This window comes from Phyllobates terribilis, unplaced genomic scaffold (genome assembly GCF_046119375.1).
Source record: "Phyllobates terribilis strain yellow unplaced genomic scaffold, ASM4611937v1 Scaffold_4__5_contigs__length_816908805, whole genome shotgun sequence".
Taxonomy (NCBI): Eukaryota; Metazoa; Chordata; class Amphibia; order Anura; family Dendrobatidae; genus Phyllobates; species Phyllobates terribilis.
Window position 1 is genome coordinate 316,886,461 of NW_027362764.1, and position 24,705 is coordinate 316,911,165.

The following is a 24,705-nucleotide window of genomic DNA, read 5'->3' on the forward strand; positions in this document are numbered from 1 at the left end:
GTCAGCTCTGGAGAACCAATTTCATGAATGGTTGTCTCCACTGGACCTGAAACCAGGGAAGGCCGTGTGCGACAATGCTGCAAACCTGGGTGCGGCCCTTCGCCGGGGCAATGTCACACACGTGCCTTGTATGGCTCACGTGTTGAACCTGGTTGTCCAGCAATTTTTAGCCCACTATCCCAGACTAGATGGCCTTCTGCAGAGGGCACGGTCGGTGTGTGCTCACTTCCGCCGTTCGCATCCCGCAGCTCAGCGACTTACATCTCTACAGAAGTCGTTGGGCCTGCCACTTCACCGGCTAAAATGCGATGTGCCTACCCGGTGGAATTCAACTCTGCACATGTTGCAGCGACTGTGGCAGCACCGACAAGCCCTGGTGCAATACGTTCTGACGTATAGCCTGGGCCAACGAGATTCAGAGGTGGGGCAAATCACGCTGGAGGAGTGGTCTCAGATCAGGGACCTATGCGCCCTTCTGCACAGTTTTGAAATGGCGACGAAGATGTTTAGTGCTGACGATGCCATTATCAGCATGACTATTCCGGTGATTTACATGCTGGAGCACATGTTAAACAGAATTCGGAGTCAGGTGGTGGCACAAGAGGAGGTGGAGGAAGTAGAGGAGGAGGAGTTGTATGCGGAAGGGCTAACATCTGCAAGGTCCAGACGGTCGGCAGCACCAAGGCGGCAGGCATGTGAGGGTGGGGGAGATGATTTTACCAGGGCGCATGGTAGCAGCCAAACTAGTGAGGAAGGTGCAGGAGCCCAGGAAGAAGTGGAGGACGAACTGATGGAAGACTCATCAGATGAGGGAGACCTTGATCACATTTCTGTTGTGCGAGGTTGGGGGGAGAGGACAGAGGAAGGAAGCATGATTGTTACCTCGCCACCAACACAACAGGGACTTGGTGCTCCTGGATGCGCAACACACATGAGTGCCTTCTTGCTGCACTACCTGCAACATGACCCTCGAATTGTGAGAATTAGAAATAATCCTGACTACTGGGTTGCCACACTGTTAGATCCCCGGTACAAAAGTAAATTTGCAGAAATTATTCCTGCCATAGAAAGGGATGCACGCATGCAGGAGTATCAGCAGAGACTGTTGCAGAATCTTACATGTGCTTTTCCACAAAATACCAGTGGTGCACCTAGTGAATCTCACAGTTCCAACTTGCCAACCGTGGGACCGTCAAGTGTTCAGCACTCAAACCGTAACAGAACCACAGTATCTGCTGGTAACATCAATTTTGCGGAATCATTTCACCACTTTTTTAGCCCATCCTTTGCAAGGCCACAGGAGACAAGAAGTCTGACACATAGTCAACGCCTAGAGACGATGGTACAGGAGTATCTCCAAGTAAACATTGAAGCCACGACTGTGTCACTGGACCCTTGCTCTTTTTGGGCTTCCAATCTGGATAAATGGCCGGAGCTAGCCACTTACGCCTTGGAGATCTTGTCATGCCCCGCAGCCAGCGTTCTGTCTGAACGTGTGTTCAGCGCTGCTGGTGGTGTGCTGACAGATAAGCGCACGCGGCTCTCCACTGATAATGTAGACAGACTCACGTTCATAAAGATGAACAAATCATGGATCCGAAACGACTTTTCTACCCCTGTGTCATCCTGGGGAGAGTAAAAGCTTGATGATTGGTTAAAATCACCCTACCAACCGTTTTAAGCTTTCAAATTACTAATCATGTTTATCTGTATCTTGACTGGAAAATAATTTGGGCTTTGTAGCAGTGTGCAGCACTGATCCTATTAGGCCATCTATAATAAGCTTCACCAGATTTAAAATTAAAAATAATTTTTAGCTGCATCTAGCCCGGAAAATAAATTTGGGGCTCCGAGATGCGCAAAACACATAAGTGCCTTCTTGCTGCACTACCTGCAGCATGACCCTCATATTGTCAGAATTCGAAGTAATCATGACTACTGGGTTGCCACACTCTTAGATCCCCCAAACTTTTCGATCAACCTTTTCATTTTAATAAAGACCAAAAAAATGGTCATTTTTGAAATTATAAGCATTAGCAGGTTGTTAGAAACTGAAATCAAACAGTTTTCAACTCAAAACTTTATTCTAGGTGATGTTACATTTTCACATAGGACCCCTTGTTCGAAAGGAGCTTCTGAACTCTCTCGTCCATTGAATTTGTCAGGTTTTGGATGGTTTCTGCTTCAATTGTTTTGCATGAGGACAGAATACCCTCCCAGAGCTGTTGCTTAGATGTGAACTGCCTCCCGCCATCATAGACACTCCTTTTAATGATGCTCCAAAGGTTCTGAATGGGGTAGAGGTCAGGGGAGCATGGGGGTCACACCATAAGTTTGTCCCCTTTTATGCCCATATCAGCCAGAGATGCAGATGTTTTATGTGCAGCATGAGATGGTGCATTATCATGCAGAAAAATGATCTTGCTGTGAAATACACGGTTCTTCTTCTTGAACCATGGCAGGAAGTGCTGTTTGTGAAAATCCACATACATTATGGAGTTCATCTTTAGCGCCTTCAGGGATCCTAAAGGGGCCGACAATCTCTCTCCCCATGATTCCAGCCCAAAACATTACTCCACCTCCTCCTTGTTGGCGCTGTAGCCGTGTTTGCGTGGGGTGTCCATCAACCAGCCATCCTCCACTCCATTCATCTGGACCATCGAGCGCTGCACGGCACTCATCCGTGAACAAAACAGTTTTGAAATCAGTCTTCATGTAATGTTTGGCCCACTGGAGCCGTTTCTGCTTGTGTGAAGTGGATAGAGGAGGTCGACAGGATGGCGTATGCACAGCTGCAAACCTCTGAAGGACCCTGCATCTTGTTGTTCGGGGGACGTTGGAGGCACAAGCAGCTTCAAAAACTTGTCTGCTGCTATGACAAGGCTTTTTTGCCGCTGCTCTTTCAACCTGACGTAATTGCCTGTAGGAAAGAGTCCTCAATTTGCCCTTATCAGCACGCACACGTGTGTACTGTGAATCAGCTACATACTTCTTGATTGCCAAGACACTTCATCCTGATCATCGCACAATGTTGATTGTAGTCATGCCTTGACCTAAACACTCCACAATTTGTTGCTTCTCAGCAGCCGACACATCCTTTTTCTTTCCCATTTTGGCAGAAAATGTAGGCTGCTTAATAATGTGAGAGAGCCTTCTTAAGTAGTCTTGCCTTTCATTGGACACACCTGCCAAACTAATTAGCACAGGTGTCTGCAATTGCTTACAGTGATATAAAGAGCCCTGACACACATCACCATCAATGAGTTTAACTGACAAACAAACAAATTCTTCCCTTATCACTCCTAAACACTTTTTGCATAATAATTTGGAACGCGGTGTACATGTGCTTTTCCACAAAACACCAGTGGTTCACGTAGTGAATCTTACAGTTCTAACTTGCCAACCGTGGTCTGTATGGAATTGTTCAATAAAGGGCCCAAAATTAAGATAACATAGTTGGGAGAGGTCTCTATGAATAGGAATTCCTAAGTATTTGATACCCTGTGAGGGCCAGGCAAAGGGAAAGTTGGACTGGATGGAATCCTATATGGATTTAGGGAGGGAGACATCGAGGGCCTCAGACTTCGCTGCATTGATTTTAAAATTTTACCATGTAACAAAGTGATCTATTTCAGCCATAACAGCAGGGATGGATATATGTGATTGAGTGATATATACTAGGACATCATCAGCAAATAGAGAGCACTTGTACTCGGTGCCTCCCACCTCAATCCACCTAATATTGGGGTTATGGCGAATTGATGAGAGCAGGTGCTCCGTCACTAGGATGTATAAGAGAGGGGACAGAGGACATCCCTGCCTTGTCCCATTGGTGATTGTGAAAGGTGATGAAAATGTTCTGACGCACCCCCTGGGCCTTGGGACACCCGGAGCCGGACCCTTTTTGGTGGATGCTGGTGGTTGTAGTCTTCGTGGCGGCGATCCGGTTCCGTGGCTCAGGGCGGTCAAACCAGTGGCGGAACTATTTATGTGGTTTTGATGTTTAAATGTCCGACTACGCCACCCGTGGATTGCGGTCAGAGTGAACCGCCGCTACAGGGCAGACCGCTAAGGCTGGTGTTGTGGGTGCAGCAGAGCGTAGCATAACTCCCCACGGGAGGAGTATAGCCTCAGGGCAGTGTATGCGGAGGATGGGGGTGATGGTGCAGGGCAGCAGCAGTAACGACACGGAGTCAGTGATGCAGTTCAGGGCCTTTACTCACAGTTCTTATTATCCAGACCACGTCTGCAGGTAACGGCTGCCCACGTCGTACTGTGCTCACCAGGTGAGGGGCTCAGACAACTCCCAGATAACTTTGGAGCGCTTCACAGGACCCCATTTGTGTGTCCTTTGTCTGGCCTTTCTTACCAACACTTCTGTCCGGCTGCCTCGGGCCTCCTCTTGGTAAACTTGGCGCCAGTTTCCCTGACCCTATGTGGTGCCTTCCTAGCGGGTGGAGCAAGGGGCTGCGCCACATAAAATGTCAGAGCCTCCGGTTTCTAGCTGAGGGTCGTTTCCTGCCTCCACTAGTTCGGGGACCAGTCTCCCCCTTTGGCCTGACCCCTCCACGCAGGTGGATTCAGGCGTGCAGTGGCGACTCGCCCGTCCGCACCCCTGGGATCCCTTCATTCCTCGTTCCTGGAGCCTTCTCCGCTCCTCTTCCTTCCTTCTCCCTCTTGCAGGCCTGGGCCTCTGTTACTAGGCCCGCCTCCGGAGCAGAGCTCATGCAGAGCCCCTGCTCCCTGCCACTTCTGCTCAGACTTCTCTGCACTGAACTAAGATGGTGCCCACCTTTTATACTCCCTTCTCAATGCACCCAGGAACTGCTTCCTCCCTGCTCCTGCACTGCAGGGTTCCCCTTCCTCAGTGTTCCCTCCCCCCACTCCAGCCAGGGACAGGGACTGTCGTGCCCATCTCAGGGGCATATTGGTCGCCCTGCCCCACGGCAATGTGGTGTAATGCATGCAGGTGTCGGGTCCTGATCCACACTCCATCCTTATCTGAGAGTGAGATATCACACCTCTGGGTGAGGTGCAATACGTCTGTAGCAACCGAGCCCTCGGTGCTACAGTTCCATTTATCTTCAGCCTAGGTGACGTATTGTGATACAGGGCCGTGATTTTGGCTATAAAAGGGTCCCCTAGACCCCTACCCCAAGCTTTTTAAGAGAATCATATATGGCGTGCCAGGAGACTCTATGGAATGCTTTCTCAGCATCCAACGAGAGTATCTACTTACAAATTTTTAACTGCATCTAGCCCAGGAAATACTTTGTGCCTAGTAGCAGTGTCTGCTAGTCAGCGGATTATCCCGGCTGTTAAGCAAGCTACACCACCTGTAGTTTGGACACTTAATTTTTTCAAAGGAAATGCTTCGGGACCACGGGATACTCAGTGAAGAGCATCAGGAGGCACCCCAAGGCATAGGGGCTGGGACTGGCACTAGGATGCCTTGCGGTGGACAGCCGAGCTCGATCCTTATAAAAGCTTTTTAACTGCAGCAGCTTTAGTGGACGCTACTGGAGCTGGAATTACGTGGCTGCTGGCATGAGACTTGCCCTCCAATAGATCCTTGTAAATGGATTTAAAGTGTATTCATTCAAATTAGAGGGACAATTTAAATTAAAAAGCTTAGAGCTGCCTCCACCACAGGGGGGCTCTCTCGACCCACCAGCGGACAGGCACCAGTATTGGGAGAGGGGTGCTGGCTGTCAGGGTTCACCGCGGCTCTGGCACAAACCCGGCGACACGGAGGTGGCACGGGCAGGAGCGGACTGGCCGTCTCGGCTTCTCACTTTTTGGATTTTAGAAGGGCATGACATGCCTATATCTGTGTCTCCCCCTCCTTTTACTCCTCCACCTCTTTTCTTTTCGCATGACTATATGTACTTGTCACTTTTCCATGTGTTAGTTGTGTCTTCTGAGCAGTTTGTCAGCTTTTGGACACCTTTGAAGGTGTTTTCTATGTGTTTCTATGTGTTTTTGTTTGCCTGCCATTGGTTTTAACGGTGTTCGAAGGTGTTCGACGAACAGTTCGACGAACAGTTCGGCGAACACACGGGTGTTCGACGAACCGAACCGAACTCGAACACTACGGGGGTGGCTCAACACTAATCAGGACCCGACACCTGCATGCATTACACCACATTGCCGTGGGGCAGGGCGACCAATATGCCCCTGAGATGGGCACGACAGTCCCTGTCCCTGGCTGGAGTGATGGGAGGGAACACTGAGGAAGGGGAACCCTGTAGTGCAGGAGCAGGGAGGAAGCAGTTCCGGGGTGCATTGAGAAGGGAGTATAAAAGGTGGGCACCATCTTAGTTCAGTGCAGAGAAGTCTGAGCAGAAGTGGCAGGGAGCAGGGGCTCTGCATGAGCTCTGCTCCGGAGGCGGGCCTAGTAACAGAGGCCCAGGCCTGGAAGAGGGAGAAGGAAGGAAGAGGAGCGGAGAAGGCTCCAGGAACGAGGAACGAAGGGATCCCAGGGGTGCGGACAGGCGAGTCACCACCGCACGCCCGAATCCACCTGCATGGAGGGGTCAGGCCAAAGGGGGAGATCGGTCCCCGAAACTAGTGGAGGCAGGAAACGACCCTCAGCTAGAAACCGGAGGCTGTGATATTTTATGTGGCGCAGCCCCTCGCTACACCCGCTAGGAGGGCAGCACATAGGGTCAGGGAAACTGGCGCTAAGATTTCCAAGAGGAGGCCCGAGGCAGCCGGACAGAAGGGTTGGTAAGAAAGGCCAGACAAAGGACACACAAAGGGGGTCCTGTGAAGCGCTCCAAAGTTATCTGGGAGTTGTCTGAGCCCCTCACCTGGTGAGCACAGTACGACGTGGGCAGCCGTTACCTGCAGACGTGGTCTGGATAATAAGAACTGTGAGTAAAGGCCCTGGACTGCATCACTGACTCCGTGTCGTTACTGCTGCTGCCCTGCACCATCACCCCCATCCTCCGCATACACTGCCCTGAGGCTATACTCCTCCCGTGGGGAGTTATGCTACGCTCTGCTGCACCCACAACACCAGCCTCAGCGGTCTGCCCTGCAGCGGCGGTTCACTCTGACCGCAATCCACGGGTGGCGTAGTCGGACATTTAAACATCAAAACCACATAAATAGTTCCGCCACTGGTTTGACCACCCTGAGCCACTGAACCGGGTCGCCGCCACGAAGACTACAACCACCAACATCCAACAAAAAGGGTCCGGCTCCGGGTGTCCCAAGGCCCAGGGGGTGCATCAGAACATTTTCATCACCTTTCACAATCACCAATGGGACAAGGCAGGGATGTCCTCTGTCCCCTCTCTTATACATCCTAGTGACGGAGCACCTGCTCTCATCAATTCGCCATAACCCCAATATTAGGTGGATTGAGGTGGGAGGCACCGAGTACAAGTGCTCTCTATTTGCTGATGATGTACTAGTATATATCACTCAATCACATATATCCATCCATGCTGTTATGGCTGAAATAGATCACTTTGTTACATGGTCAAATTTTAAAATCAATGCAGCGAAGTCTGAGGCCCTCGATGTCTCCCTCCCCAAATCCATATAGGATTCCATCCAGTCCAACTTTCCCTTTGCCTGGCCCTCACAGGGTATCAAATACTTAGGAATTCCTATTCATAGAGACCTCTCCCATCTATGTTATCTTAATTTTGGGCCCTTTATTGAACAACTCCATACAAACCACGGTAGGCAAGTTAGAACTGTAAGATTCACTACGTGAACCACTGGTGTTTTGTAGAAAAGCACATGTACACTGTGTTCCAAATTATTATGCAAAAAGTGTTTAGGAGTGATAAGGGAAGAATTTGTTTGTTTGTCAGTTAAACTCATTGATGGTGATGTGTGTCAGGGCTCTTTATATCACTGTAAGCAATTGCAGACACCTGTGTTAATTAGTTTGGCAGGTGTGTCCAATGAAAGGCAAGACTACTTAAGAAGGCTGTCTCACATTATTAAGCAGCCTACATTTTCTGCCAAAATGGGAAAGAAAAAGGATGTGTCGGCTGCTGAGAAGCAACAAATTGTGGAGTGTTTAGGTCAAGGCATGACTACAATCAACATTGTGCGATGATCAGGATGAAGTGTCTTGGCAATCAAGAAGTATGTAGCTGATTCACAGTAAACACGTGTGCGTGCTAATAAGGACAAATTGAGGACTCTTTCCTACAGGCAATTACGTCAGGTTAAAAGAGCAGCGGCAAAAATCCTCGTCATAGCAGCAGACAAGTTTTTGAAACTGCTGGTGCCTCCAACGTCCCCCGAACAACAAGATGCAGGGTCCTTCAGAGGTTTGCAGCTGTGCATATGCCATCCTGTCAACCTCCTCTATCCACTTCACACAAGCAGAAACGGCTCCAGTGGGCCAAACATTACATAAAGACTGATTTCAAAACTGTTTTGTTCACGGATGAGTGCCGTGCAGCGCTCGATGGTCCAGATGGATGGAGTGGAGGATGGCTGGTTGATGGACACCCCACGCAAACACGGCTACAGCGCCAACAAGGAGGAGGTGGAGTAATGTTTTGGGCTGGAATCATGGGGAGAGAGATTGTCGGCCCCTTTAGGATCCGTGAAGGCGCTAATGATGAACTCCATAATGTATGTGGATTTTCTCAAACAGCACTTCCTGCCATGGTTCAAGAAGAACCATGTATTTCACAGCAAGATCATTTTTTGCATGATAATGCACCATCTCATGCTGCACATAAAACATCTGCATCTCTGGCTGATATGGGCATAAAAGGGGACAAATTTATGGTGTGACCCCCATGCTCCCCTGACCTCTACCCCATTCAGAACCTCTGGAGCATCATCAAAAGGAGTGTCTATGATGACGGGAGGCAGTTCACATCTAAGCAACAGCTCTGGGAGGGTATTCTGTCCTCATGCAAAACAATTGAAGCAGAAACCATCCAAAACCTGACAAATTCAATGGACGAGAGAGTTCAGAAGCTCCTTTCGAACAAGGGGTCCTATATGAAAATGTAACGTCACCTAGAATAAAGTTTTGAGTTGAAAACTGTTTGATTTCAGTTTCTAATAACCTGCTAATGCTTATAATTTCAAAAATGACCATTTTTTTGGTCTTTATTAAAATGAAAAGGTTGATCGAAAAGTTTGGGGGATCTAAGAGTGTGGCAACCCAGTAGTCATGATTACTTCGAATTCTGACAATATGAGGGTCATGTTGCAGGTAGTGCAGCAAAAAGGCACTTATGTGTCTTGCGCATCTCGGAGCCCCAAAATTATTTTCCGGGCTAGATGCAGCTAAAAATTATTATTAATTTTAAATCTGGTGGAGCTTAGTATAGATGGGCTAATAGGATCAGTGCTGCACACTGCTACAAAGCCCAAATTATTTTCCAGTCAAGATACAGATAAACATGATTAGTAATTTGAAAGCTTAAAACGGTTGGTAGGGTGATTTTAACCAATCATCAAGCTTTTACTCTCCCCAGGATGACACAGGGGTAGAAAAGTCGTTTCGGATCCATGATTTGTTCATCTTTATGAACGTGAGTCTGTCTACATTATCAGTGGAGAGCCGCGTGCGCTTATCTGTCAGCACACCACCAGCAGCGCTGAACACACGTTCAGACAGAACGCTGGCTGCGGGGCATGACAAGATCTCCAAGGCGTAAGTGGCTAGCTCTGGCCATTAATCCAGATTGGAAGCCCAAAAAGAGCAAGGGTCCAGTGACACAGTCATGGCTTCAATGTTTACTTGGAGACACTCCTGTACCATCCTCTCTAGGCGTTGACTATGTGTCAGACTTCTTGTCTCCTGTGGCCTTGCAAAGGATGGGCTAAAAAAGTGATGAAATGATTCCGCAAAATTGATGTTACCAGCAGATACTGTGGTTCTGTTACGGTTTGAGTGCTGAACACTTGACGGTCCCACGGTTGGCAAGTTGGAACTGTGAGATTCACTACGTGCACCACTGGTGTTTTGTGGAAAAGCACATGTAAGATTCTGCAACAGTCTCTGCTGATACTCCTGCATGCGTGCATCCCTTTCTATGGCAGGAATAATTTCTGCAAATTTACTTTTGTACCGGGGATCTAACAGTGTGGCAACCCAGTAGTCAGGATTATTTCTAATTCTCACAATTCGAGGGTCATGTTGCAGGTAGTGCAGCAAGAAGGCACTCATGTGTGTTGCGCATCCAGGAGCACCAAGTCCCTGTTGTGTTGGTGGCAAGGTAACAATCATGCTTCCTTCCTCTGTCCTCTCCCCCCCAACCTCGCACAACAGAAATGTGATCAAGGTCTCCCTCATCTGATGAGTCTTCCATCAGTTCGTCCTCCAATTCTTCCTGGGCTCCTGCACCTTCCTCACTAGTTTGGCTGCTACCATGCGCCCTGGTAAAACCATCTCCCCCACCCTCACATGCCTGCCGCCTTGGTGCTGCCGACCGTCTGGACCTTGCAGATGTTAGCCCTTCCGCATACAACTCCTCCTCCTCTACTTCCTCCACCTCCTCTTGTGCCACCACCTGACTCCGAATTCTGTTTATCATGTGCTCCATCATGTAAATCACCGGAATAGTCATGCTGATAATGGCATCGTCAGCACTAAACATCTTCGTCGCCATTTCAAAACTGTGCAGAAGGGTGCATAGGTCCCTGATCTGAGACCACTCCTCCAGCGTGAATTGCCCCACCTCCAGATCTCGTTGGCCCAGGCTATACGTCAGAACGTATTGCACCAGGGCTTGTCGGTGCTGCCACAGACGCTGCAACATGTGCAGAGTTGAATTCCACCGGGTAGGCACATCGCATTTTAGCCGGTGAAGTGGCAGGCCCAACGACTTCTGTAGAGATGTAAGTCGCTGAGCTGCGGGATGCGAACGGCGGAAGTGAGCACACACCGATCGTGCCCTCTGCAGAAGGCCATCTAGTCTGGGATAGTGGGCTAAAAATTGCTGGACAACCAGGTTCAACACGTGAGCCATACAAGGCACGTGTGTGACATTGCCCCTTCGAAGGGCCGCACCCAGGTTTGCAGCATTGTCGCACACGGCCTTCCCTGGTTTCAGGTCCAGTGGAGACAACCATTCATGAAATTGGTTCTCCAGAGCTGACCACAACTCCTCAGCTGTGTGACTCACATTTCCCAGACATTTCAAAGTAAAAACCGCCTGATGACGTTGAGCCCTACTGCCAGCATAGTAAGGAGGTGTGCAGGATCCCTTCTGCGCAGTTAGAAAGCTTGAGGCATGACCAGACAGGCTTTGGGTGCAGGTGGAAGACCGAGAGGAGGTTGAGGAGGCAGTAGCAGTGGAGGAACTTTGACATAAAGAGGATTGACGCACAACTCGTGGGGACGGCAAGACTTGGACAGCAGCCCCTTGTCCTGCTGTCACCATAGTTACCCAGTGCCCAGTCAGCGACATGTAACGCCCCTGTCCATGCCTACTCGTCCAAGTGTCTGTGGTGAAATTCACCCTGTCACACACAGAGTTTCTCAAAGAAGCGGTGATGTTGTGTGCGACATGCTGGTGGAGCGCAGGCACACCTTTCTTTGAGAGGTAGTGCCGACTGGGCATCTAGTACTGGGGCACTGCGACGGACATAAGGTCTCGAAAATCCTCTGTGTCCACCAGGCGGAAAGGCAGCATTTCTGTAGCCAAGAGCTTGCAGATGGTGAAATTCAACCTCTTAGCTTTCTCATGGCTAGGAGGAAATGGTCTTTTACTTGTCCACATCTGAGGGACCGAGGGCTGGCTATTGTGCTTAGACGGGGTTGATAAGGGTGTCCCCGGCAAACTGCCGGTCTGTGAGGAAGATGCAGGCGGACATGTTAGGTTGCCTTGATCCAAAGGTGGTGCTATCGATGTCGGACAGCGCTCAACACCAGCTGGTGTTACCACCTCCAAAGAAAATGATGACCTGCCAATCACGCTGGCTGTTGCGGGTAAAGAGGTGGCAGGTCTGCGCCCCAAAACAGGTGTGACTGCTGTCCCCCCAGTCACAGAGGATGAAGAGGCCGCGGATGCACAAGATATGGCAGAAGGCGGTTGGCCCGGCCGGCTAGGCAGCATTGTAGCACACTGAGCTTCCCACTGCAACTTATGCTTCATGTCCATGTGCCGGTTCATGCATGAAGTACTCAAACTATGTATTTTTTGGCCTCTACTTAGCTTTTGCTGACAAATGTTACAGATAACACAAGTTGGGTCATCTTTTTCGATCTGAAAAAATGCCCAGGCTATGCAAGGCTTAGCACCCATGCGACTTGAAGAGCCACCACGACTTGTGGTGAGAGGCAGAGTTGTGTTTGAGGATGCAGTTGTTGACGTGCTTCCAGTACTACGTCTCTGTCCAGGAAGGCGCAACCTGACCTCGTCGTCACTAGCATCTTCCTCCACCTCCTCTGCTGACCTCATCTCTTGGTTGACTGTGGGTTGACAGTAAGTGGGATCTCCAACCTCATCATCATCACCCTGTGCGTTATCACACCCATCGTCCTCAGAGCCAACCTGTTCCTGCCCAGACAACCTGATGGAGGTCAGTATAGATGGACTAATAGAACAAGTCCCACACACAGCTAGAAGCCCAAATATTTTTTCAGAGGTAGATGCAGATCAAAATTATTTTTAATTTGCAACCTGATGGAGGTCAGTATAGATGGACTAATAGAGAAAGTCCCACACACAGCTAGAAGCCCAAATATTTTTTCAGAGGTAGATGCAGAAAAAAATTATATTCAGTTTGCAATCTGATGGAGGTCTGTACAGATGGATTAATAGAACAAGTTCCACACACAGCTAGAAGCCCAATATTTTTTCAGAGGTAGATGCAGAAAAAAAAATATATTCAGTTTGCAACCTGATGGAGGTCAGTATAGATGGACTAATAGAACAAGTCCCACACACTGCTAGAAGCCCAAATATTTTTTCAGAGGTAGATGCAGAAAAAAATTATATTCAGTTTGCAACCTGATGGAGGTCTGTATAGATGGATTAATAGAACAAGTCCCACACACAGCTAGAAGCCCAAATATTTTTTCAGAGGTAGATGCAGAAAAAAATTATATTCAGTTTGCAACCTGATGGAGGTCTGTATAGATGGATTAATAGAACAAGTCCCACACACAGCTAGAAGCCCAATATTTTTTCAGAGGTAGATGCAGAAAAAAAATATATTCAGTTTGCAACCTGATGGAGGTCAGTATAGATGGACTAATAGAACAAGTCCCACACACTGCTAGAAGCCCAAATATTTTTTCAGAGGAAGATGCAGAAAAAAATTATATTCAGTTTGCAACCTGATGGAGGTCTGTATAGATGGATTAATAGAACAACTCCCACACACAGCTAGAAGCCCAAATATTTTTTCAGAGGTAGATGCAGAAAAAAATTATATTCAGTTTGCAACCTGATGGAGGTCTGTATAGATGGATTAATAGAACAAGTCCCACACACAGCTAGAAGCCCAATATTTTTTCAGAGGTAGATGCAGAAAAAAAATATTTTTAATTTGCAACCTGATGGAGGTCAGTATAGATGGACTAATAGAGAAAGTCCCACACACTGCTAGAAGGCCGAATATTTTTTCAGAGCTAGATGCAGACAAAAAATTATTTTTAATTTGCAACCTGATGGAGGTCAGTATAGATGGACTAATAGAGAAAGTCCCACACACTGCTAGAAGGCCAAATATTTTTTCGGAGCTGGATGCAGATAAAAATTATTTTTAATTTGCAACCTGATGGAGGTCAGTATAGATGGACTAATAGAGAAAGTCCCACACACTGCTAGAAGGCCAAATATTTTTTCAGAGCTAGATGCAGAAAAAAATTATATTCAGTTTGCAACCTGATGGAGGTCAGTATAGATGGACTAATAGAACAAGTCCCACACACTGCTAGAAGCCCAAATATTTTTTCAGAGGTAGATGCAGATAAAAATTATTTTTAATTTGCAACCTGATGGAGGTCTGTATAGATTGATTAATAGAACAAGTCCCACACACAGCTAGAAGCCCAAATATTTTTTCAGAGGTAGATGCAGAAAAAAAATTATATTCAGTTTGCAACCTGATGGAGGTCTGTATAGATTGATTAATAGAACAAGTCCCACACACAGCTAGATGCCCAATATTTTTTCAGAGGTAGATGCAGAAAAAAAAATATATTCATTTTGCAACCTGATGGAGGTCAGTATAGATGGACTAATAGAACAAGTCCCACACACTGCTTGAAGCCCAAATATTTTTTCAGAGCTAGATGCAGAAAAAAATTATATTCAATTTGCAACCTGATGGAGGTCAGTATAGATGGACTAATAGAATGATGCTATGCCCAAAAGATTTTACTTCACTAGGTGCAGTAAAAAAATTGGTATTCTATACACAGGTGATATATCTTGCAACACAGATAGGCTACTCCACTGACTAACACACTCTGCAATAGGCCAAAAAGGATTAGCTTTGCTAGATTCAGCCAAATGCTGTGAAAAAAACTTGCACAGCACTGGCACGGACCTGCTTGGCAAAAACTGATAGGATCTGATGTAACCTAGTCCTGAAAAGGACTGCAATTACAATTAGTCTTTACTCCCACAATCTATCTATTTAAGAGCACAGACCTGCCTGATAAAAGTCGTAGGAAATGCTGTAACCTAGTCCTTAAAAGGACTGCAATCACAACTATTCCCTACTCCCAAGCTATCTGTAGATTTGTGCGAAAATTGACTTGAAATTAACAAGGTATAGCGCACACAGCAACAGCGGTGCCGTCTAACACGCAGCTGCAGCAGTGAGAAAATGGTGGCGACGGGGAAAATGGCTTGGTCTTATAGGGCAAGGACATGTGACATACACTGCCAATGACACATGCCCTTGCTTGTGTGAAAAAAGCACTTCGCTCCGTGTGTGCGCTGCTGATAGGCTGACAGATTGCACCTCCCCACTGTAAATGCGGGAAAGAGAAAAAAAAATGGAGATCTTCATTATTCCTGTAGAGATCCATCCCCTGCCCCTCCCCCCACCCCGCTGTACACTCAAACTGCGTATTAACATTAATTTTCATCATTACTGAGAAAAAATCCAGTTATGATTTTGGTGCATGAACAGTTATCGAACATAACCTCGAACAGCCGAATTTTTCTCAAATCGTTCGTGTTCGCCGAACGGCTCGAACACCGCCCAAAACAGCTCGAATTTGAGATTGGCGAACAGTTCGAGTAGAACAACGCTCATCTCTAATCAGGGCTCCCTCTGGTGGTCTGAGGTGGTAGGGTGGAAGTCTGTGTATGCTGTGGGGGCCTCTTGTGGAGAGATCTGTTTATGCACCCCTCTAGGATCTGTGGCACTGATGCACAGCAGGGGCGCCACGTTCCCCCCTAGCAAAGCACAGCACTCCCGGGCTGAAGTACATTTTTATAACAATAAAACGTGGACTTTGTGGATTTCCGGGATATTTCCATAAGCCACTTTGGAAACTGGTGCTTAGGATAACTGCTCAGAGACCATGCATGGTCAGAGACCAGGCTGTCTCAATTTATACCTCTTAGCTAATTACACAGGTGTCGCACCCCCGGGGCCATGGAGTACTCGGCACCGGGCCTTCAGAAGCTTGGGGGGTATCACGGTGGCTGGCCCGGCTCGTGGCCCAGGACGGTCAACTAAATGGGGGGTAGTTAGATGGATAGGGAATAGGAAAAAGGGGAATAGAAATGTCAAAGTTCATGACGCCACCTGTGGTGTCTGGTGAGGATCACCAGCGCTGCAGCAGTCCACTGAGGCCGGTGTTGTGGCAGGTTAGATGGTATCGCTTCCCACAGGTGGAGCGGGGCCTCAGGGCAGCGTAGGAGGGGGGGGGATGCAGGACAAAGGGGACTCAGCCGGGTCAGAGCAAGAATAGGAGCACACACGAAAATTACTTCTGTACCTTTACTGGTGTTTAGTTCAGGAACACCCCGGAGCACTGTAGGGTGAGGGGTGCACGTCCGGATTCTCCCCAGTGAGCGGGTGTAGGGCCTCCTGTTTCTTGCCTCTCTGTAGTAAGTTTCTGACCTGCCTGGAGCTAGGCCTAACTTGGTTTCCGTTCTGCACCTGCTGACTTGGTGATAGGGCCTTCTGTTGGAGATCACTCTCCCTATTCTTTGGGGTCTCCGTGATTCCTAACCCTGGTACGTATCAGCTTTTGGTGATCCTGGGACATGTAGTTCGCCAGGGGTTCCGGTTGTTTTCTACTGGTCATGAAGATCCGCGTAGACTCGGACCCGGTGTCCGGTATATGCTTCTGGGGTGAGCTTGTAAAGCTCCTCTGCCCCCAATGCTACTTTCTTCCACTTGCCTTCGGCCCTGCTTGGGCCCTCACTAGGCTACACACACTGCAGCCGGGACGCTGCTCTTCTTCGACGCTCTCAGAGTGTCGGCACACTTCTAGCTCTCTATCCTGAGCTCTGTGAGTTTTAGTCTGGACTCACTCTACAGACTGTACTGAACTCTTTCTGCAGGAACTGCTAGGCTCTGGCTCGACTGCACTGACTCCTTCTGAGTCTGTGCAGGAACTCCCTAGCTGCTCTGTACTCTAGCAGGCTAGGAACTGAACTGCCTAACTCCACCCTCCGAATATATGTCCCTATCAGGGCTCCCTCTGGTGGTCTGAGGTGGTAGGGTGGAAGTCTGTGTATGCTGTGGGGGCCTCTTGTGGAGAGATCTGTTTATGCACCCCTCTAGGATCTGTGGCACTGATGCACAGCAGGGGCGCCACGTTCCCCCCTAGCAAAGCACAGCACTCCCGGGCTGAAGTACATTTTTATAACAATAATAAACAGTAACAATCTTCCCTTTATGGGAGGCACCTTCATAAACGTTACAATGTATACTTCATATAATACATGGCAATAAGCCACCTCAAAAGTCCAAGTCTCTTCCTGTGAGGTCACTTAGAGGGGCACTCCAGGGAGTGCAAATATTTACAGGGAAAAGTCTTTGGGCTGCTCAAAGTCCTCAGCCACAGAGTTCATGTATATAGACCCTTACGGGTAACTGGAAATAAGAAAGTGTCCATTTGGAAGGCAAAAACACAAATTAAGAAATAAATATTCATGAAAATGCACAATATATGCCCCAGGGGCAACTATTTGCACAGGCAGAATCTCTCTACTCTCGCTCCGCAGCACCAGTCATTTGTCCCAGTACAACGGCAGCTCTGCGTCTGCCGGTCATAGAGTACATGTCCATCATACTGCAGATCTTCCGCTTAAACCCCGACAGAGTATCCGGTTTGCCGCTGTACTGGGGGAGCCACTTCGCTCCCGGGATATACGGTAGAGCCATGGGTATGACAGGGGTTACAGGCCCTGCTGGTGGAGCGGCTGCCTGGGCCTGCTCATCGCTGGGCGCCGGTGGAGCATCGGGGCTGCTCACCAGGGCCCCGGCGTTGGGCTGCCCTTCCGACATCCTGATGCCCCCCTAACGAACCGTGGCCTACCTTCTTTTCTTTTCTTCCGGTAGGCCGCAGCGCCGCAGGTGATGGTCTTCTTCAGGACCTTGCATCGCTTGCGTCCTATGTTAGAGCGTTCAACAATGCTCCTTCCAGGACCTGGCGCTTCCTGGTTTGATGTCGAGGAATGGGGCGCGTCCAGGGCTTCGTGCGCTTTTGCAGGTACGCCTCTCAGTTTCCCGCGGTTACGCCCTTCTTCCCGCTCGATGGCCCAACAATGGCGGCAATCTTCACCACAGTTAAATGCACAGTTTTTGATTAAAGGTGCACAGTACCCGGTGGCAACGGGCATAACACTCCGTCGTTGCAGCGGGCACGCGATCCTGTTCATGACGCCAGAAGTTGTCGCGCCCCCGGGGCCGTGGGGTACTCGGCACCGGGCCTTCAGAAGCTTGGGGGGTGTCACGGTGGCCGGCCCGGCTCGTGGCCCAGGGCGGTCAACTAAAAGGGGGGTAGTTAGATGGATAGGGAATAGGAAAAAGGGGAATAGAAATGTCAAAGTTCATGACGCCACCTGTGGTGTCTGGTGAGGATCACCAGCGCTGCAGCAGTCCACTGAGGCCGGTGTTGTGGCAGGTTAGATGGTATCGCTTCCCACAGGTGGAGCGGGGCCTCAGGGCAGAGTAGGAGGGGGGGGGATGCAGGACAAAGGGGACCCAGCCGGGTCAGAGCAAGAATAGGAGCACACACGAAAATTACTTCTGTACCTTTACTGGTGTTTAGTTCAGGAACACCCCGGAGCACTGTAGGGTGAGGGGTGCACGTCCGGATTCTCCCCAGTGAGCGGGTGTAGGGCCTCCTGTTTCTTGCCTCTCTGTAGTAAGTTTCTGACCTGCCTGGAGCTAGGCCTAATTTGGTTTCTGTTCTGCACCTGCTGACTTGGTGATAGGGCCTTCTGTTGGAGATCACTCTCCCTATTCTTTGGGGTCTCCGTGATTCCTAACCCTGGTACGTATCAGCTTTTGGTGATCCTGGGACATGTAGTTCGCCAGGGGTTCCGGTTGTTTTCTACTGGTCATGAAGATCCACGTAGACTCGGACCCGGTGTCCGGTATATGCTTCTGGGGTGAGCTTGTAAAGCTCCTCTGCCCCCAATGCTACTTTCTTCCACTTGTCTTCTGCCCCGCTCGGGCACTCACTATGCTACACACAATGCATCCGGGACGCTGCTCTTCTTCGCCGCTCTCAGAGTGTGGGCACACTCCTAGCACTCTATCCTGAGCTCTGTGAGTTCTAGTCTGGACTCGCTCTGCAGACTGTACTGAACTCTTTATGCAGGAACTGCTAGGCTCTGGCTCGACTGCACTGACTCCTTCTGTGTCTGAGCAGGAACTCCCTAGCTGCTCTGTACTCTAGCAGGCTAGGAACTGAACTGCCTAACTCCACCCTCCCTATATATGTCCCTATCAGGGCTCCCTCTGGTGGTCTGAGGTGGTAGGGTGGAAGTGTGTGTATGCTGTGGGGGCCTCTTGTGGAGAAATCCATTTATGCACCCCTCTAGGATCTGTGGCACTGATGCACAGCAGGGGCACCACACATGAAAGAAGCCAGGTGTGAATAGAAGGGAGGAGGCACAGGGAGACAGGTAAGAATTAAACAAATGGGGTAAATTAAACAGACAGGAGATGAGAGACGTTTGATACTAACACAGCAGGGAATTGAATAGGAAAAGGACATACCAAGCATAAAAGAGAGACACACAGTATTGAATCAGTATTGAATGGGAGTTCAATGAATAAGCAGGCTGAGATTGCAGGATGAAAACATACCAGCAATACAGACACAGATTTGACACATAGGCAGCAGTGAAAGACACTGTTAGGCTATGTGCCCACATAGTGTACTTGTAGCGTTTTTGCAGCATTTTTACGGCCACGAAAACTCTTGTAAAACCGTCTGCCATGCAAAGCAATGTGAATTCGGATGTGCTGTGCACATGATGCGCTAATTAGCGTGCTGAATTCGCATTGCGTTGCAAAACGCAGCATGACCATTTCTACCGCGATTAAGCCACAAATTCACGGCCATTGAGGAACATTGAAACTCAGCAAACCCGCAGGTATATGTGGATTTGCTGCGTTTCAATTAATTCAATGGCCACAAATTTGCCGCGTAATCGCGGTGCGTGTGGTACCCAGGATGAAGAGGAGACTACAACTCCTCTTCATCCCGGCTACCACGCGGTGAAAAAAAGAAAAAAAAAAGTTAAAAATAAAAAAAACCTGTATAATCACCTCTCCAGTCTCCTCCCGGCCGCGTCCTCTGTCCTCGGCATCCCGCAGGACCTGCGGTGACGTCATTTAATCAGCTAATGGTCACGTGACTGCTGATGTCAGCGGTCAAATGATGGTCGCGTGACCATCAGCTGACTAAATGACGTCACCGCAGGTCCTGCCAGTACACCGCGGGACGCCGAAGAGAGAGGACGCGGCCGGGAGGAGACCAGAGAGGTGAGTATATAGGTTTTTTTAAATTTAACTTTTTAATTATTTTTTTTTTTACTATAGATGCAGCATTTAAAGCATCTAAGTTGGTCACACAATATAAATCCATGCCGGTTGCATGGATTTATATTGTAGGACCAACTTGTCAAGCCCTTTTCCAAGTGATGCTCAAAATCGCTTGGAAAAATGCTTGAAAAAAACGCATGTAAAAACGCTCTGCATCAAATCTGCATTGTGGACACTAACCGTTAACCGGTGAGATGACTAAACACTACTGTTTACAAGTTCAGGAATATATTCCAATTGATAATGGATATGTAATAGCTTATTTGATAATCATACCCGGCATGTGTCATTTCCATTGCTATCAGAGCATATTGGGATACATAGTCCAGTCTTTTTTTGCTCCTTCTCTGCCAATTATACCTGAACCATATCACTGGATGTCAAAAATTATATACGTATTCAGGTCCTAATGGATATGCAATACATATTTTTTACAATGTTTTTTATAGTCCTATACTTTTGATTTAAAATATATAAAATCTTTAGTTTGGGTGCTATCTATTTGTTTTGCTATTTAAATAAGAGCAGCTGGGCTTACCTTTACATAAATATTTCATAAACCTTTTTTTTCTTGATTCAAGCCTTTATTCACAGCCAGATTTCATGCTATTATTATCCACAGTACACAAGCCAAGAACGTAATAGGTAGATAAGTGAAATACACAGGTCAGTGTGTTCCTCCAATATACAGCGTAAGCTCGAGCTTTCAGCGAATAAACAACTATTTTGACCCAGGAAATCAAAATAACAAGCAGCAGATTGAAAAAAATAAATTTTGAATAGAGATAGGCGAAAAGACGAATCACAATTCTGATTGTATTTCTCAAGTGGAAAGAGCTCAAAAAGCTTTACAACCTTACCTATGATTAAATGCTTTCACATCACATATTAATAATTATGCTTATCAGAAGATTCTAAGATGCAAAACATTTGTACAAAATGTTAAAAACATTTATAAAGGAGAGCTTTTAAGCCGTTACTGATGGAGCCCATGTTAACCTTTCTATCCGAAAAAAAGGTGTTATATCTCAGCTGCTGCAGAACCTCAGTCTATGGTGAGGTATATGCATATATACACCACATAATACACCTCAGCTGCTGCATAACCTCAGTCTATGGTGAGGTATATACATACATTGGGTACGGAAAGTATTTAGACCCCTTTAAATTTTTCACTCTTTGTTTCATTGCAGCCATTTGGTCAATTCTAAAAAGTTCTTTTTTTTCTCATTAAAGTACACGCTGCACCCCATCTTGACTAAAAAAAACAGAAATGTAGAAATGTTTTCAAATTTAATAAAAAAGAAAAACTGAAATAACAAATGGTCATAAGTACTTAGACCCTTTGCTCAGACACCCATATTTAAGTCACATGCTGTCCATTTCCTTGTGATCCTCCTTGAGATGGTTCTTCTCCTTCATTGGAGTCCAGCTGTGTTTAATTAAACTGATAGGACTTGATTTGGAAAGGCACACACCTGTCTATATAAGACCTCACTGCTCACAGTGAGCTCAAAGGAACTGCCCAAGGAGCTCAGAGACAGAATTGTGGCAAGGCACAGATCTGGCCAAGGTTACAAAAGAATTTCTGCATTATTCAAGGTTCCTAAGAGCACAGTGGCCTCCATAATCCTTAAATGGAAGAAGTTTGGGACCACCAGAAGTCTTCCTAGTCAAACTGAGCAATCGTGGGAGAAGAGCTTTGGTGAGAGAGGTAAAGAAGAACCCCAAGATCACTGTGGCTGAGCTCCAGAGATGCTGTATGGAGATGGGAGAAAGTTCCACAAAGTCAGCTATCACTGCAGCCCTTTACCAGTCGGGCCTTTATGGCAGAGTGGCCCGACGGAAGCCTCTGCTCAGTGAGAGACATATGAAAGCCCGCATAGAGTTTGCTCAAAAACACATGAAGGACTCCCAGACTATGAGAAATAAGATTCTCTCATCTGATGAGAAGAAGATAGAACTTTTTGGTGATAATTCTAAGCGGTATGTATGAAGAAAACCAGGCACTGCTCATCACCTGCCCAATACAATCCCAACAGTGAAACATAGTGGTGGCAGCATCATGCTATAGGGGCGTTTTTCAGCTGCAGGGACAGGACGACTGGTTGCAATTGAAGGAAACATGAATGCGGTCAAGTACAGAGATATCCTGGATGAAAACCTCTTCCAGAGTGCTCTGGACCTCAGACTTGGATGAAGGTTCACTTTCCAACAAGACAATGACCCTAAGGACACAGCTAAAATAACAAAAGCGTGGCTTCAGAACAACTCTGAACATTCTTGAGTGGCCCAGCCAGAGCCCTGACCTAAACCCAATTGAGCTCATGTGGAGAGACCTGAAAATGTCTGTCCACCAACGTTCACCATCCAACCTGACGAAACTGGAGAGGATCTGCAAGGAAGAATGGCAGAGGATCCCCAAATCCAGGTTTGAAAGACTTGTTGCATCATTCCCAAGAAGACTAATAGCTGTACTAGCTCAAAAGGGTGCTTCTACTCAATACTGAGCAAAGGGTCTGAATAATTATGACCATGTGATATTTCAGTTTTTCTTTTTTAATAAATTTGCAAAAATTTCTACATTTCTGTTTTTTTTTCAGTCAAGATGGGGTGCAGAGTGTACATTAATGAGAAAGAAATGAACTTTTTACAACTTACCAAATGGCTGCAATGAAACAAAGAGTGAAAAATTTAAACGGATCTGAGTACTTTCCGTACCCACTGTATATACCACATAATACACTTCAGCTGCTGCAGAACCTCAGTCTATGGTGATGTGTATACATATATTATGTAGATTGTGAGCCCCACTGGGGACAGTGATGATAATGTATGTAAAGCGTTGTGGAATATGTTGGCGCTATATAAAAATAAAGATTATTATTATTATATATTTCACATAATACACCTCAGCTGCTGCAGAACCTCGGTCTATACTGATGTGTATACATGTATACCACATAATACATCTCAGCTGCTGCAGAACCTCATCGTACACCTCAGCTGCTGCAGAACCTCATTATACACCTCGGCAGCACAACCTCATCCTACACCTCAGCTGCTGCAGAACCTCATCAAACACCTCAGCTGCTGCAGAACCTCCTAATAAACCTCAGCTGCTGCAGAACATCATAATACACCTTAACTGGTGCAGAACCTCTTAATACACACCTCTTCTGCTGCAGAACCTCAGTCTATAGTGATGTGTATACATATATGCCATATAATGCATCTCAGCTGCTGCAGAACCTCAGTCTATGGTGAGGTATATACATATATACCACATAATATACTTCAGCTGCTGCAGAACCTCAGTCTGTAGTGATGTGTATACATATACGCCACATAATACATCTCAGCTGCTGCAGAACCTCAGTCTATGGTGAGGTATATGCATATATACCACATAATATATCTCAGCTGCTGCAGAACCTCAGTCTATGGTGATGTCTATACATATATACCACATAATACATCTCAGCTGCTGCAGAATCTCCGTCTATGTTGATGTCTATACATATATATCACATAATACACCTCAGCTGCTGCAGTACTTCAGTCTATGGTGATGTCTATACATACAGTATATACCACATAATACATCTCAGCTGCTGCAGAATCTCCTTCTATGGTGAGGTATATACATATATACCACATACTATACTTCAGCTGCTGCAGAACCTCAGTCTATAGTGATGTGAATACATATATGCCACATAATACACCTCAGCTGCTGCAGAACCTCAGTCTATAGTGATGTGTATACATATATGCCACATAATACATCTCAGCTGCAGCAGAACCTCAGTCTATGGTGAGGTATATACATATACACCACATAATATACCTCAGCTGCTGCAGAACCTCAGTCTATGGTGATGTCTATACATACTGTATATACCACATAATACATCTCAGCTGCTGCAGAATCTCCATCTATGGTGAGGTATATACATATATACCACATAATATACTTCAGCTGCTGCAGAACCTCAGTCTATAGTGATGTATTTACATACAGTTAGGTCCTTATATATTTGGACAGAGACAACATTTTTCTAATTTTGGTTCTAGACATTACCACAATGAATTTTAAACTAAACAATTCAGATGCAGTTGAAGTTCAGACTTTCAGCTTTCATTTGAGGGTATCCACATTAAAATTGGATGTACGGTTTAGGAGTTTCAGCTCCTTAAAATGTGCCACCCTGTTTTTAAAGGGACCAAAAGTAATTGGACAATTGACTCCAAGGCTATTTCATGGACAGGTGTGGGCAATCCCTTCATTATGTCATTCTCAATTATGCAGATAAAAGGCCTGGAGTTGATTTGAGGTGTGGTGCTTGCATTTGGAAGGTTTTGCTGTGAAGTAAACATGCGGTCAAAGGAGCTCTCCATGCAGGTGAAACAAGCCATCCTTAAGCTGCAAAAACAGAAAAAACCCATCCGAGAAATTGCTACAATGTTAGGAGTGGCAAAATCTACAGTTTGGTACATCCTGAGAAAGAAAGAAAGCACTGGTGAACTCACCAATGCAAAAAGACCTGGGCACCCACGGAAGACAACAGTGGTGTATGATCGCAGAATAATCTCCATGGTGAAGAGAAACCCCTTCACAACAGCCAACCAAGTGAACAACACTCTCAGGAGGTAGGCATATCAATATCCAAATCTACCATAAAGAGAAGACTGCATGAAAGTAAATACAGAGGGTTCACTGCACTG

At 47.0% G+C, this 24,705-nt stretch overlaps 1 protein-coding gene across 3 annotated transcripts in view; it reads left to right on the forward strand.

Moving 5' to 3' along the window:
- The window catches only part of VWC2 (von Willebrand factor C domain containing 2), a 1,471,707-nt gene that overhangs the window by 1,238,263 nt on the left and 208,739 nt on the right, over positions 1–24,705 (forward strand). The window lies entirely within an intron of this gene.